Genomic DNA, 16,930 nt, shown 5'->3' on the forward strand with positions numbered 1-16,930 from the left:
GGTTGCTGTTAAAATAAATTGAGATAATTGATGTGGGAAAGCTTTCAAAAAAGAAGAGTTCTGTACAAAGACAAAGTTAACAATGTAGTTGTGCGTGACAAAGCCTAACGCGGTGGCCTTTCTTCTACAGGGCTGGTTGGATAAAATGTACTTGTAATGTCCTTTAGTGCCTCAGTCCGCAGTGTCCCAAACCAGACTTGGCATCTTCCTGCAGAAGCTGTGATTTTATTATGTTCCGTAACTTGGCTAATCATGTCACCATCTTGGTCACTCAGACCTAAAACATTGACATTGAAGCCATCTTTGACTTGAGCAGCCATACCCCATTTTGGATAGCATCATTCCGATTAATGCCTGCTGACCCCATAGATTAGTTTTTGAACACTGCAAACCAGGTGTCTCAAAATAATAGGCATTTATTTTCTGAAAGTTCTGGAAGTTAGAAGTCCAAAATCTGGTATCGGTGAGGTCGGTTCCTTGAGGCAGTTGTAAGGGAAAATACATCCCATGTCTCTCTCCTCGCTTTTAGTGGTTGCCAACAATCCTTGACGCTTCTAGACATATCACTCCAATCTCTGCTTCCATGTTCACATGGGATTTTTCTCCTTGTGTCTCTCTGTCTCCACCCCATTCTTAGAAGGACACCAGTCATTGGGGTGAGGGCCCACTCTAATACAGTTTGACCCCATTTTAACCTGATTACAACCCTATTTTCAAATAAGGTCATATTTACAGGCATTGGGAATTAAGACTTAAACATATTTTGGGGGGAGATATAATTCTGAAACATTATCAAAACATCCCTTTTACTCTTCAGAGTGCCTAGTTTGAATAGCCACTAAACACTCTTTGACTCTCCACTCTCTCCCCTTCCTCTTATCTCCCCATCATCTTATCATCTTATCTCCACTCTCTCCCCACCATCTTATCCCAGCAGAACCAGGAAAGAATAGTTTCTTGGTTTTGATCTTTCTAAATCTATACCCACAACGGCACCTTCATTACTGACATCTCTTGCTGTTTTCTCTCTTAATCTTTGACCTGTGAGACCCCTCTTGACCCCACTTGCTATTGTCCTAGCTCTCCTGGTTCAGCTTTCAGGACACGCATACACAGCAACTCATTCCCAGATTGAACTACCTGTTCTCTGCATACAGATCGACCTCTTAACTGCTGCATTTGTCTAGGGTGAAAATCATCCACACTTTTGAGTAATATATAATTGGGCATTCATGTATTCTCATCACTTTCTCCTCTTATGGAAATGATGGCTGGGACTCTAAAATATTTTGCTGCTTTTTTTCAAGACTAAGTTAAGTGTATATCATGTTTGTTGGTACTCATTCCTTAGGTCCTTAGGGCTTCTTTTTCAATCATTGAATCAAGAGTAAGATGAGGAAAAGGATTGGAAAAAGAGGGACAATCAGCTGAGACCCAGACATTTCAACAGAGACCCATACATTTGCAAATTGTTTGTAAATACAGCGTCATGTGCTTCTTTGGGAGAATATTAGAATTTTGAGTAAAGGGCACTCACAGTGCTCCTGACTCTACTCTTAGTATTGTAATCACTCGGTGTAGCTGGCTTTGCATTCCTACAAATCTGTGAGATCATGTGGGAGATTATTTCAGAACCTGAGTGGGTTTTGAGCCAGAGACTGTGGGAGGTGCACATGACGTCTGTCTGCTTTTTTCTCCTCGTGACTAAAACTGTAGTATTTCTGACAGAATTAAATTCCCGGGGATGGAAGAAAATTTGAGTAGTTTCTAAACAGCCAAGTCTGCTCTGAATTCTGCTACACAAATGCGTAACAGATTACCATCAGGCAGGATTGTGAAGGTTGACTGTTTCAAAAATCTCCCAGAGAAAGGTGGTTGGTGTCTTTTTTTTCCTGTTTAGCACTCAAAATGAACGTTTGTGGGGGACAGGCAACCTGCAGGAAACCTATTCTGTTTAAGTGTATTAAAAATGGAAGTCAAAAGAAGAGAAACATCTTGTAGGACTAGGTTTAGGGTAGACTGAAGAATTCTGACACTGTTAGTGGTTTATCTTGGGCATTTGGAGCTAAGTAATTTAAACCACTTAAGCTTCAAAGGACAGGAAGGAAACTGACTGCAATCTCTTCTGGGTGATTTTCTTTTTGGCCAAATAGTTTGGAGCAAAGAGATTTTCTTAAATAATAAAAAAAAGGAGTAAGAAAGAAAGAACTCTGGCATCGTCAGAAAGAAATGCTAATGGGGTATGTTGAGGAATGATACTTCTCCAACTAAGAAAGTAAACAGATTAGGGGAAGTCAGAGCTACATCTGCAGCCAGAGAGTGGCCAAACCATCTTCTGATGGTTCTTCTTCATTTTTCTAGTATGTTGCAACCATTGTAGGAAAATTCTTATCACAGTGAGTCTTAGTGTGATCAGAAGCAGGTGAAGTTTCGTATAGGAAATAGAACAAATTGTCACATTGGTCTCAACTGTATTTTAATCTATTTGTGTGTTTATACATGGCAATTAGACACTGAAAACATGATGCTGATTATGCTAATTAATAATTACATGCTTGCTTTCTCTCCCTTTGTGTGCCCAAGAAGTACAGTTGACCCTTGAACAGCACAGGTTTGAACTGCAAGGGCCCACTTCTACGTGGATATATTTTTTTTAAAGATTTTATTTATTTGTTTGTCATAGAGAGAGAAGCGAGAGCAAGCACAGGCAGACAGAGTGGCAGGCAGAGGCAGAGGGAGAAGCAGGCTCCCTGCCAAGCAAGGAGCCCGATGTGGGACCTGATCCCAGGACACTGGGATCATGACCTGAGCCGAAGGCAGCCGCTCAACCAACTGAACCACCCAGGCGTCCCTACGTGGATATTTTTTAATAAGGACAGCAAAGTACTGTGAATTATTTCCTTTTTCTTATGACTTTATTTTTTCCAGCTTACTTTTATAAGATTAGTATGTGATAAATGTAACATGAAAAATATGTATCAATCGGCTGTTTATGGAAGGCTTCCAGTCAACAGTAGCCTTAAAAAATTGGGGGAGTCAAAAGTTATACACAGATTTTTGACTGTACCAGAGTAGGTGTCTCTAAACCCCATGTGACTCAAGGGATACCTGGTCCTGTCCTGTTGGGGTTAGGCCATGCAGCAGGAGTCAGCTCCCCATTTACCTATGTGGGAGGACCACCCACACAGTCTACCAGGAAGCAGTGTTTCTGAGGCTGGTGTTGTAAACCTGGATCTCAATGTGTCTGATTGCATATCTCAGGCTGCCAGATTCCGTCACTGGACTCCTAAGGTCGATGCATAGAACAAAGAGATACCCTTTTTTTTCCCCTTTAGAAAAAGAACTTTCTACTTCTCAGATATTTATAAGGGGCAAAAAAAAAAAAAAAAAAAAAAAAAAAAGAAAAGAAAAAAGAAAGAAAGAATCAAGAAAAAAGCAGTATCACTGGCAAACACTTTCCTGGAAAACAAATTTTGTATTTTCCATTATTTTTGTCTTTTGTCACTGGAGGGAAGATTTGAGAAAATGTCCTTGCCTTCTGGAGAGCTGTGAAAGAAGCAGAAGCTCTGATTAAAAAGTGCAGCTTCCCATATGGAGGATAGTGTGTGTTCAGCCCAGCCCAGCTCAGGATCCTCTCAATTGGCTGGTGATGATATATTCCAGGGAAATTGACAGCTGAGGAGCCCAGATAGTTGGAGCAGAAATCATTCCCTTCTCCTTCTCTTTTCCTCCTCCTCCTCCTCCTTCTTCTTCTTCTTCTTTTTTTTTTTTTTTAAGATTTTATTTATTTGACAGAGAGAGACACAGCAAGAAAGGGAGCACAAACCGGCGGAGTGGGAGAGGGAGAAGCAGGCTCCCTTCTGAGCGGGGAGCCTGATGTGGCGCTTGATCCCAGGACTCTGGGATCATGACCAGAGCCGAAGGCAGATGCTTAACAACTGAGCCACCCAGCCGACCCATCTCCTTCTCTTTCTATAATTTTCATCCTCTTACCCACATACAATGGATTGTGAGCAAAGGACACTCAGAGGCAGGGATGACCCAAGTCTCAGAGAAGGGGCAGAGTGGAAAGAAGGCAGGGATGATGTTGATCTTTAGACAGGTAGGAAAATGAACAATTCTAGTTTCATTTGTGGATATAAATAAAACAGTAATCATGTTAGCTTATTTATAAGACACTGATAAAGAGTCCTTGTTTGACCAAACCTGAGTTAGCCTCCCTTGAACCCTTCCTTGCAACAAAGCCCATCAGGTGTTAGCAAGAATCCTGCTAAGTCATTTATGGAGAATTCCCCACCTGGATGTCTGATCAAACTCCTCTTCCCCACTATCCTCTTCCCCAGGCAGCATCTGATCACCCCAGCTGGCCTTCAGCAAGAATCCTATTAGGTCAGAACCCCAGAATCCCCCAGACCTGATATCTTCTCTGTGTAATTTTCTGCCATCTCTCTCCCTCCAACTTGCTTCTTGATTGTAGATCCCCACTTGTTCTGGTTGTATTTGGAATCAAGCCTGGTTCTATCCTGGACTTCCTCTTCCCTGATTGCAGTAGTTAATTGAATAAATTCTATCTTTACTCCTTTAACTTCTGTCTGGCTCTGGTTCTTCTTTGACAACACAATGCCTCCGCAGGTAGGATTTTCATCTGGTTAGACACTGGTGGCCATTCTGAACACACCTGTGTTTGCTCTGTGACAGGAAGAAAGAATCCTTCGGGTAGAAAACATCCTTCTCAAATTCCCACTCTTCCATGTTGGTCAGAATCGGGGAGTCACTGGTCCAGTGGCCAGCCCTGAAGCCCCCTTCCTGCAGCTCTGAAGAGCGAGACCTCTGGTCTGCTCCAACTCTAAAGAGAACATGGTGTGTTTGGTAACTGGAACCAGAAGACTAACTAGAGGCTCATACGCGAGGATGGATTTTTTTATTCTCTGGAGGCAATTAGGCACTCCAGATCATTCCAAATGGACTGAAATAGTGTTGACCATATCCATTCCGTTTCACTGCTGTTCCCACACCAAACTGGATTTTCAGCAAGGAAAATCAAAACAAAGCGCTAACAAGCTGGGCCAACCAGCTTCACTTCCTGTTGACCTATGACATAGCTGCCCCCAAACTGACAATTACATCGAGAAAACAATGGCTCACAATGTAATAACTCAGACTAGCCTTTAACATTGCACTTGCTCTATGCTTGGAAATTTAAGTTTAATATTTTCTATTTCTTCTGTTCGTTTTAAAAATAACTGTGTAACACTGGCTACCATTCCCTTTAATTTGAAATCACTTCCTGCCTGCTTCTTTCTGTGTATTAAAATGTTTCCTTTCTTTTATGTAGTGGCATTTACATTTAAAGGACTTCTTTGGTCTTACATTCAGTTTGGGTAGAAATGAAAAAAAATCAACTGCCATATTAAATTCAAACATTCTGGATCAAGAAACTCAAAAATTTTAGAATTTCTAGAGAAGAAACTCACTTCATTCATTTATTCATCAAGCATTTATTGAGTACCTGCTTACGTGTGAATGTTCTAAGGCAGGAGAAATATAATGTGAGCCACCCATGTAATTTTAAATTTTCTAGTAGTCATATTTTTAAAAAGTAAAAAGAAATAGGTGCTTAATCTTAATAAGACATTTTAATTAATATGTTGCATTCAAAATTTTATTTTGACATGTAATCAACACACAAAGTTATTACTGGGATATTCTATATTCTTTTTTTTTCATACTGAGTTACAGAAATCTGGCTGATACTTTGCACTTGCAACACAGCTGAATTTGGACCAGTCACATTTCAAGTATACAAATAGCCCCAGGTGGCTCATAACTACCATCCTGGACTAAGCAATAAGCGTATAACACTGGGGACTAAGCCTTGCCCTGTGAAGGTATTTGTATCCATGGGGCTTTGGGAGGGGACCGTGGAGGTGGGGAGCCTCTGGGGCGGACCCTCAAAGATGAGTAATGGCCATGGGAAAGATGGAAGGGGATTCCACATAGGAAGATCAGCTGGAGTGCTTTATGTGTGGGGTGTGTTGGTCCTGGGTCATAGCTCCAGAGTCCCAGTCTCTCTCTTGACCACCACCTTGCATCAGCACAATGCTCAGGGAAGCTTCATCAGGGTTGATATCACTGAAAGATGTGGATTTTCCCCTTCCAGCTCTGTGGTGCCTTGGCCTGAATCTCCACCTCGGACATAGGGCAGGAGACTCCTCTCCTCATCCTGAGTTCCTTCATTGGTCACTCAGCCTACAGAGAGCAGATGATTTTTGTACCTGGGCTTATGAACTATGTAGAGTTCTCTTTGACCCCTTCTGGTCTACCTTTTACTAGTTCCCAATTCTTTAGATTAAGTTTTCCTCGTTTCAGTAACCAGGGTAGCTTTTGTTTCCTGGACACTAACCAATATATTCCCATTCTCTCTCTCTCTCTCAAGTTATTTTTGTTCTCCTTGTTGTATTATTTGATTGAAGAAAGGGGGTCCTGGCAAATATTCCTGTCTTCCACACTGAAGTAAATTTGTCCTGGCATCAGTAAGTGAGTGCAGCAAACTATGCCATGCTCTACTCATATCCCTGGGGTACTGGCCTTTCAGCATACTTACCTCCTGCTACTTCCTGACATCTAAATCTCTTTACTACGGGCTTTCTCTGAAGCTACAGAAAGTTGCTCTGCCCAAGCACATGGCGTTCAGAAGTGCCAACAAATTAATCCACCCAAGAGTGGGAGTCAGCCAGCGACTGACAAGATTCAGGGTACAAACACCTCAGATCCCTCATCCTGCAGGCAGGGTAACTCAGGTGAGCATCCTAGAGGGTCACCCAGTTCTCTGTGGGGTGAAGCATCTGTTGCCTACAGTGGTAGCGACTAATCGCTACCTTACTCTTTCTTGACAATGTTCCTTCCTTGTCTCACTTCCAGGGTTTCCTGGGATCACCTCCTTAGTAAAATACTAAGAGAATCCTTGCCTCCGAGTCAGCTGCTGGAGAAACACAATTTAAAACAGTATGATTACCCTAAGTTCACGGGGGCTGGATATTTCAGGTTGCAGGGTGATTCACCACAATATAAAACTTATGGGTCATTAGTCATAAATACCAACGCATCTAGTGCAATCTGAGGCAAATGAATTGGTCTTTTTAAAATCCTTAAAATGCTTGGAAGCTTTGAAAACATTTTGCTAAAACATCTGTTTGGTTTATTTGCTTCAGTCCAATCATTAGTCGGTTCGGCCAGAAACATAGTCGCTGGTACCGACTGAATACCAAGGAGACCGCAGAAACTTTCCACACTTCAGTTTACTTAGCTTGCTGTTGCTGGGACCCATGTGCCCTCTCCACCACCTCTGTAAGAAACTGAAAGAAGCAGGGCACCACTCTCCCTCAGCTGCCGGGAGGATAATTCCTGAATATTGTTGTGAGGTACATGGCACATAGCAGAGTGTTATGCAAATGCTAACTAACAAATGTGGAATATTCCATTTAAAAGCAGGAAACAGACTGGGATATATTAGGGCTTCGAACTGGCATTCTTCTTCTCTTGGGCACCACTGGTTAAAAAGATCTTTCTCGCAATAGGTGGTCACTCCGTTTTGTTCTGAATTATGAGTATTTTCTGGTCTTGGTCATGCCATGTTTTGCTTATGAATTCTGGTAACACTGAACTGACCTAAGTGTTGAATGACTAAGTGTGCGGTAGATTGCAATGATGACCCAATTCTTCCCTCCTTCACCAGGAGACTTTGCATGCGGTATTTTCTCACTGTAGGAAACCTGACTCACTCCTTGACTCTGGGATCAGCCACGTGACTTGCTTTGCCCAACGGGATGTTGGCAGACACAACGTCAGCAAAGCTCCACAGCTTCGCATGCTTTAGCTTGCTGTCTCCTGCATCTCTGTCCTTGCCGGGAATACTTAAGTCAGTTTGCTGGAAGATGACAGGCAGGTGGGGCAGAGCTGAGTGACCCCAAGTGAAGCTGCAGTTAGTTAACAGCCAGCCGTCCCCCACACGTGAGTAAGCCCAGCTGAGAGCAGAAGAACCATCCCGCTGAGCTGCACCCAAATTATAAACCCACAAACTCATGGGCTAAATTTATGCTTATTGTCTTAAGGGGTTGAACTTTGGGGAGGTGTGTTAGACGTTACTATCGTAGTACATAACTATACTTCTAACATGGTCAAATCTGCCAGCCATTTCTGTTGAGATGTTGGCTGATCTATGGTCCTACCTCAATTCTCCAACACTGGTGATACTCAGACTTTCTGCACTGGCTCACTGCCCAGATGATTCCTCTTCCTGACTCAAGAATTCCAAGGCTTTTCAACATTTTCCTTCCCTTGGCATCATCTCTCTTTCTTTCCTGCTATTTGCCAAACATGGAGGCAAATGGTTCAATCTGACAACTCCTCAGAAAATTTCCAGCCCCCCATCACCTTTTATATCTAGAGTTCGTTATGACACAGCCAGCAGCAACAAAAATATTTCATTACTCTGACAGACAGCTTAAAATAAATTTTCGTTGACATTCTCCAAGCCATTGTGGAAAGTAGAGAAACACACAGTGGGTGGGAAGAAGCTGACTGGCAGAGATACGTTTAAAGTATTTTTACACAAAGGGATGCATCTACAGATTTCAAAGCACTTGACACTTGGGTCGAAACTGCAATAGCTGATTTTCCTCAAACCATTTTAATAATATATTCAGAAGAAGACTCCCTTCTTTCCATGAATACACTCATAAAGCACTCACAAAGCTGTATTCCTTTGGTGGGGCCTATTCATGGCTTCAGCTCATTGTAGGACCCCCATTCTTTTCCTTTTTATTCTTCCATCAAAGCTCTAAAGTGTCCCTCCGCCACCCCAAGTACTGGGAATCAGTGAAGATTTTATTAGCAAAGTGAAGAATGAAGTCCTAGTGCCCGTCATTTTGGAAAAACTCCATGAAGATGTGTTTCACCTTTTGTCCTAGGGAGAAGGAGCTTTATAAGCAAGCCCTAATATAAATACTAAGGCCACAAGATTTATTATTATCTGGGTAACATCATGTAGGATACAATTCAAAGACATATTATATCCCTACTTCTGTCTGAGACATAACATCACTTCAAAAATTTGAGGACTCCAGAATTGCTTGGCACTCCTTTACAGCCTTCTGAGTTCAGTTTCGGGGAGGATTCCTGAACAATTAGCCAAGAAGTAGCAGTATCCCACAGGAGAGTACCTAGACATGAGAGAGACCCCTTTTTGCAGCTTCACCAACACTGGAATCCTAAGTGAATGCACTGAGGAGGGTTGGAGCAGAAGAAAAAGAAAATGATGGTAACCACTTGTCTTCTAACACTATCTGTTTGTGAGCAAGTGAAGAACATCACTATATGTACCCAGAAATACATACGGAGTTTGTTCTACAGAGCATTGGAGAATTTGCTATATTAGATGGGGTGAGAGCCAGCAATCTAAATGCTATTCCTGGCTTTAAGGGAAAACATAAGTTATATATGAAAAAAGACTCCAGAAATTCAACTTTTTCTAGGCTTCTTCAGTTTTGAATAGTATTACTTTTTGAAATTCCTCATTTACTTTTATTAAATTGCACATACTTGGTATTTTGCATAAGGAAACCAAGACACAGTGTGGGCCATAAAATATTCACTTCAGCTTCTAATTTTGATTCTGGAGCCAAATAATAAAATGGAAATAAGGGGAGAATATTCCAAAATGAGTCATAAGATCCACAAAGGTCTGAAAAAATGATTTTTAACTCACAGATCATATTAGAATATACATAAGCTAATGAATCATATATCAGTGCTACTTTTGAGAATGCTAACAGATGGCATTTCCTCTGAAGGAAAGTGAAATTTACTCATCTCTGTAGAAACACATTTGGAGGGCACCTGGGTGGCTCATTCGTTAAGCGCCTGCCTTCAGCTCAGGTCATGATTCCAGGGTCCTGGAATAGAGCCCTGCATCAGGCTCCCTGCTCCATGGGAAGCCTGCTTCTCCCTCTTTAGCTCCCTCAGCTTGTGTCTCCTCTCTCGCTGTGTCTCTGTCAAATAAGTAAGCAAAGTCTTAGGGGCAAAAAAATCCACTTGGAGGGAAAGCCACTTGCTGGACCCACCTTTAAGGAGCAGAATGGCCAGTTGCCCTTCAGTGCTGGGAAAATTACTTAACTTTTGGGAGACTCAGTTTTCATTTTTATAAAAATAAAAAAGGAAGGAAAGAAAGAAAGAAGGGAAGAAGGAAGGGAGGAAGGGGGAGGGGCGGAAGGAAGGAGAGAAAGGAGGGAGAGAGGGAGAGAGGAAAGCATCTAATGTGTACACATGGTCTTTTTTGTTTTTGTCAGGATGAGACTGTGCCTTTATACTCATGTCTAAAAGATCAGTATAGCAATCTTCTGAAACTTGAGTGATTTAGGGGTTAGGATAATTCTGTTGGCAGAACAGTTAAGGAATTAACTGTGAATTGAAAGCTGTAGTGAACATCTCTTTTCGGGCCAGCTCCCTTGGAACACATGTATTAAAAGAGAGCTTAATGGATGCTAAATCTATTCAACATGAAATGACAAGGCTGCAAAGAGATGACTGAAGTTTTAATGTGAGGAATCTGGAGACTGGGACTCCAGTGGTGGGCAGAGTGGTAACAGGGAAGGGCAGATGACATTATCACGCAAAGTTTTCAAGATGTCCCTGACATTTTCAACACTGCTCAATTTCCCCCAAAATAAAAAAATACGAAGAAGGCAGAAAATCAGGTCCATTGCAAGATTTTGACCCTTTGTTCCTGTAGGAACTTATTTCTCAGTTTTCAGCGAGAGTCAGTAGGGGGAAAGAGGAACCTCTTTACCAGAATTGAAAAGTCGACTGCTCCAAGAATGTGAAAATTGCTTGTGATTGTCAGGGCTGTGTCACCAGAAGGTTTGTCCCCTAAGGAAGGAGTAACACAAAAATTTGACTCTTAGGTCCCAGATGATTCCAACATTAGAATAGCCTTTTGCAAGCATTCCCTTTTTTAGGTATTCCCATAATTTTTTTTTTCTTCCAAATTAGAAATCTCCCTACCTTCCTCCCTTTATCAGCATACTTAGCCTACCACTAAATCATCATTTATTTCTTCAATATGCTGCTTCTCTTTACCTCAAGTGGTATGCCGCCCATCCCACAGTGGGTCTTCTTCCATTGCAATCTGGATCACTTCAAAAACCTGCTAGCTGGCTCCAGGAGAGTGAGTGTTGTTTTTAAACCCAGATTACTTTGGGGGACTCTAGGTGATGGAAAGAGAAGCACAGAGAACCCTAGGGCTCTCGTTTGTAAATAAAACAGCAGGGAAGAATTGTTCTCAATATAGCTTAATCAGAAGACCCTTGGTTTTGCTCAAGGAAAATGCTGGAGGTTTTCAATACTTATTTATTATAACAGGGTGTCCAGTGAAGATGAACTCAATGTAGAAATTATGTCAGTTGATTTTTGTATAGGCAGAAATCTGGGGTCAGCACAGAACAGATTTTTTACTGTTGTTCTGCAATAATCTTTATCCTGAAAATCTTGGTTCCTTACACTGGTAAAAGTCTGCATGGCTCATTGCATTATTTGTTCTCAATTCATCTGTGTCTCCCTGGCCTTAGCATGGCTCCCCTGTGGGTGGAGTTTACTTTCAGACCTTTGGATTTGGGGTTTGACCATGTGAGCGACCATGTGACACATTGACTATTGGAACATAGGTGGGAAGGAGAGTGGGATAACTGTGAACAGAGTCTTCAAGGTGCAGGACATGTCTCAGCTTGCCTTCTCAAGTTTCTAAATCCCCCATGAGAAGGGGATTCCCTAGGTGGCCATGGCTCATTCAATAGGGATCTCACAGTGAAAGCATGTGGAACAAACCTGAAACTGACGCCAACCCTACAGCCCAGCCCAGCCCAGCCCAGCCAAATGACCTATATCTGATCCATGCACCATAAATAAGAAATAAATGTTCATTTCAGTCCACTGGTTTGGGGGCGTGTTTGTTAAATACTATGCTACACCATGACTTAATAGGTCATAATAGTCCAGTGACTAGTGGAAAGCCATAGTCCATGGCTTTGTGGAAGGAGCTCAGCCAAACTGCTTTAATCTCAAGAAGAAGGAAATTTCCAGCCGTCCATTTTGGCTTTCATTCCATTGTTCTGACTTCTGCTGTTCGCTCTTTGCTCTGCTACCATTGGCATGGTAAGCAATATTCAGAATGATCAGAAATATACCAATGATGTAGATTGGTAATAACATAGATAATTCTTGGGCAGAAGAGAAATTCTATAATGTGCTAGAATGTAGATGACATTTGTAAAAGGGATTAGCTAAGAAACAAATTCAAATCATGTCATTGACAATCCATATCACCAGAAGAAACTATCAAAACAAAATAAAGTTGACATTGGTGGCAATTTCCCATGATAAAATCTGCTGTAGAAGAAAAACTAAAAAAAAAAAAAAAATGTAGGAACTGTTGAAAACTGCAATAATTGAGAAAAATTAGACTTGATAGAGTAATCACCAGGCAATAAAATGAACAATGAATCATTGAGTAAAAATTGACCAAAGAATCAAATCTTCTCAACAAAATATTGATGTGAAAAAGATAGCCCTGGGAAAATTGGGCTTAGTATAAATATGGGTCACAGAAAAGTACTCCCAGGAGCAGAAGCAGTAGTTTGAATGATCTAGACTAATGAGGTGCATTTTTTATAGTGTTTTTCCTTCACAAGAACACCCCTGCATTCCCTGGGGCATTGTATATGTGCTGTGGACCTGGCCCAGCAACTACAGCCTGGCTGTGTCCTGGGAAGGGAGAAAGTTCGATGAGGAAGGACAAATGAGGACCAATGGGTGGGGGTGGGGTCAGGGTGAGGTCAGGGTGGGGTGGGGTGGGGAAACACTCTTATCTCCCCGGGAGCAGCACCCACCAGAGGGCCCTGGTGGCCAGGGTCCGCCCTGCTGTATATGTGGATCTCGTATCTGGGAGTAGGTCAATGGAACCAGTTCAATGGGTCACCCTCTGGGAGTATAGCTCAGTGGTTGAGCATTTGACTGCAAAGGGTCACCCTCTTTCTGTTAGGCAATTCTTACTTCATGATGCCACACTATGGAGTGTGGTGAGTGTCAACCTCTGGGGTCTTTCTCAGTTTGTCTCCATTTGCCTTATGGTCAGTGGGGATTTTCTCAGATTCTGGCCTTTTATTGAGAGCAAGTTATCTTTTAGAGAGGTCACCTCCTGAAAGTGTGTCACCATTTTAAGCCAGAGCTTCCTGAAACCATTGAATTACTCCATAAAGCAGTTGTATTGCCTGGTGTGTGTGTGAGTATGTGTGTCTGTGTGAGCATGTGCATGTGTCTTTTCTGACTGACCATGATAGTCCAATTTTTATTAGAGGTTCTTTCTTTCTTTCTTTCTTCCTTCCTTCCTTCCTTCCTTTCTTTCTTTCTTTCTTTCTTTCTTTCTTTCTTTCTTTCTTTCTTTCTTTCTTTCTTTCTTTCTTTTTAGAAGAGAGAGGAAGAGAAGAGGGATGGATAGAGGGAGAAGAAGAAAGATAATCCTCAACTCCACACCCAGTGTGGAGCCAGATGCAGATCTCCATCCCAGGACCCTGAGCTAAGATCATGAGATCATAACTTGAGCTGAAATCAAGAGCCGGATGCTTAACTGACAGAACCACTCAAATGCCCCTAGAGGTTGTGTAGTTTTATTCCAACACAATACTATTTTAAATACAGTTGTTTTCTGAAATTTTATAATACCTGCAACATCTTTCTAACCAGGTCTGTTTTACAGTTGTCTGTTTTACAACTGAAGAGACTCCTTATTTGTGGGTAGTCCAAAACTAAGCCTGAGGTTTGCCTGAAATTCACAAACACCATGCTTCTACACATAACAGAAAACTTCACAAGTATAGTGGGATATTATTCAAGTCCTAATACAGAAAGTATTGATACACAAAGAATGAATTTTCCTTCTCACCTGGGTATCCTGTTGTCCAGGCTTTTCCCAGTGTGTTCCAGGGATCAGCAATGTCAACATCACCTTGGAGCCTGATTGAAATGTAGACTCTCAAGCCACACTTTGATTTACTGAATTAAAAACCTGCATTTTCAGGACTACTGGGTGGCTCCATTGTTAAACATCTGCCTTCAGCTCAGGTCATGATCCTCGGTCCTGGGATCCAGCCCGGCATTGGGCTCCCTGCTTGGCGGGAGGCCTACTTCTCTCTCTACTACTCCCCCTGCTTATTTTCCCTCTCTTGCTGTGTCTCTCTCTGTCGAATAAATAAATAAACCCTTTTAAAAAAAATAAGTAAATAAAACCTACATTTTCAGAAGATTCCCAGATGAAGGGTATCTGGGTGGCTCAGTTGGTTAAGAACCTAGCTTCTGATTTGGGCTCAGGTCATGATCTCAGGGTCATGGGATTGAGCCCATCAGACTTCACACTCAAAGGGGAGTCTGCTTGAGATTCTCTCTTTCTCTCTTCCTCTGCCCCTCCCCCTACTCATGCTTGTTCTCGCTCTCTCAAATAAATCTTAAAAGAAAAGACATTCCCAGATGATACATATGAATATTAAAATTTCACACTTTCTAACTTAAGGTCCTCAGTGGTTGTCAAATCTGAGTATACATTAGAAAAATCTTGAGCTAGTTCCAAAATGTAGAATAGGTTTAAGGCATGGGTTTGCTTGGACTGGTGTAGCTGGCTGGAGAAGAGTCCACTGTGACCAGAGACAAAGCCCATGTATGGGGCAGGTCTGCTCTTGTCCGAATGTCCAAGAGTAAGTGTATGTATAATAAAGATCCCAACTTAGAGTACAGGAGTAAACCTGGAAGAGGCATAGGAGCTGAGTGGAGAGATCACAGGAAAGGGAAAAGCCTCTGCATATCCAACTACCCTCTGGTCATCGATATGCATGACCGCAGTCGCATGTGTCTTTCTCCTTGGGTTCTGCACAGTGAAGCAGCTGGCCTGGGAGGTGGTAGAGGTAAATCCTTACCATCCAGAAACCCAAGTTTTCCCTTCCACCTTGCATCCTTTACTCACTTGTAAATTCCTACTGAGTCAGACTGTAAACTCTCGATGGAGGGAACTGGGGCAATACAGTTATTCTCCTAAAGATGAAAAAACAAAGGCACCTAAGAATTGTGTTAGTCTAATCTAGTTTCTAGATTTATCGAATGAATTTCCAAGAATTTTTGATGAGTCTCCACTGCCCATCTGTCCTGCAATTGAGCTTCAGAATTTGTAGCAAATCAGTCTTCCTGTACCCTGTTATTACCAAATAATATTTTAAAGGTTGTTCAAAATATAATGTTGCTAGGTTGTGTTCCACACATGGCATATGATGCTGGTGGCACAATATTGCATTACGTAAATATCACAACTGATTAAAATGATAAGATGTGAGGGTGGATTGTGCTTGGTATAGAATGGGAAGCTCTAACTGGCTACACATTGATATTGTATCAGTTTAAAATGATTATTCTTGGAGGTCCAGGGTAAAATGACAGGATGACACCATATGGAAACTCTTTCCCTTTAAAATCTGACAGTGGGACTAAAATCAAGTGTCAGCAAGAAAAGTGACCACCAGAAGTTAAATGAGAAGAGAGGACAACACTCCATGTTCTAATATTTGAAAGATGGCAATGACAGAGGAGAATGATAGACGATCTTGCCGTGACTCAGGGCCGGTGCCCTGCCTAAAGCAGCATGGAGGAAAGATGCGGAGGAAAGAATAAAATCTTTAAATAAAATATGGTGTGTATCTTTACAAGGTACTAAGAAGAAATGAAGGACTGACTCAATAACTGTAACATAACATAGATGAACCTTGAAAATAATATAAGTGAAAAAAACAAATACAAAAGGCAACATACTGCATGAAATGTTCAGAATAGGCAAATTCTTAAGGACAGAAAGTAGATGAGTGGTTGCCTGGAGCTGGGAGGGGAAACAGAGGTAAATGAGGAGTGATTGCTAATGAGTACAGAGTGTCTCTTTGGGTTAATGAAGATGCTATGGATTTTGATAGTAGTGATAGTTGCAGAACTCTGTAAATATAATAAGCCCCCCTAAATTATACACTTTAAAAGTGACATTTACGGTAAGTAAATTAAATAAATTAATGAATGAATGTAGCAAAGCTGCAAAGAGCAACAAAATCTAAAAGCTATAAGGGGCATTTTTGGAACAAAATGAGGAAGTTTGAAGAGACATCAGATATCAGGTGATATTAAGGAAATTATATAATAATGATATTGTGGTTAGTAGGAAAATGTCTTTTTTTAGGAGATACATGCTGATATATTTAAGAATAAAGTATTGTGATGGTCTGTAATTTGTTTGCAAATAGCTCAGCCAAAATATAAATAAAAAACAAAAATCCATAGATAGAAATCAAATATGGCAAATATCAACAGTATTTGGATTTGAGCGGTGAGTAAATGGATTATCATTTTACTAGTGTTGAAGTTTTTCTGTATCTTCAAAATTTTTCACAAAAATGTTATGGAGTGATATTGAGACGCTTAAGAGATCACTCAGGTTAATAGAAGGACACATAGTAGGAAGCAGTAATATGAAGATCTCAGACCTTAACATTATCTCTCCTTTCAATGCTATCCCAATGAGACACTATCAACACTTATTTTGGAACATGACAAAATGATGTGAAGGGACAGCTGGAGAAATAAACACGTGAGAATAGCCAGAGAAATCTTGAAAATGAATAATAAATGGAGGACAGCCATAAGAGTTCCCAAACCATTATACAAATGTAAGCTATTTAAAAGCAGCTTAATATAAGAGAAAATAGTCAATTTAACAAAATAAAATAGGGAGTTTAGAAGTTGACCCAGATTCAGGTAAGAATTGTTTATATATAAAGGTGGCATTACACGAAAGTGG

This window comes from Mustela putorius, unplaced genomic scaffold (genome assembly GCF_011764305.1).
Source record: "Mustela putorius furo isolate JIRA1106 unplaced genomic scaffold, ASM1176430v1.1 tig00000253_pilon_pilon_pilon, whole genome shotgun sequence".
Classification (NCBI taxonomy): Eukaryota; Metazoa; Chordata; class Mammalia; order Carnivora; family Mustelidae; genus Mustela; species Mustela putorius.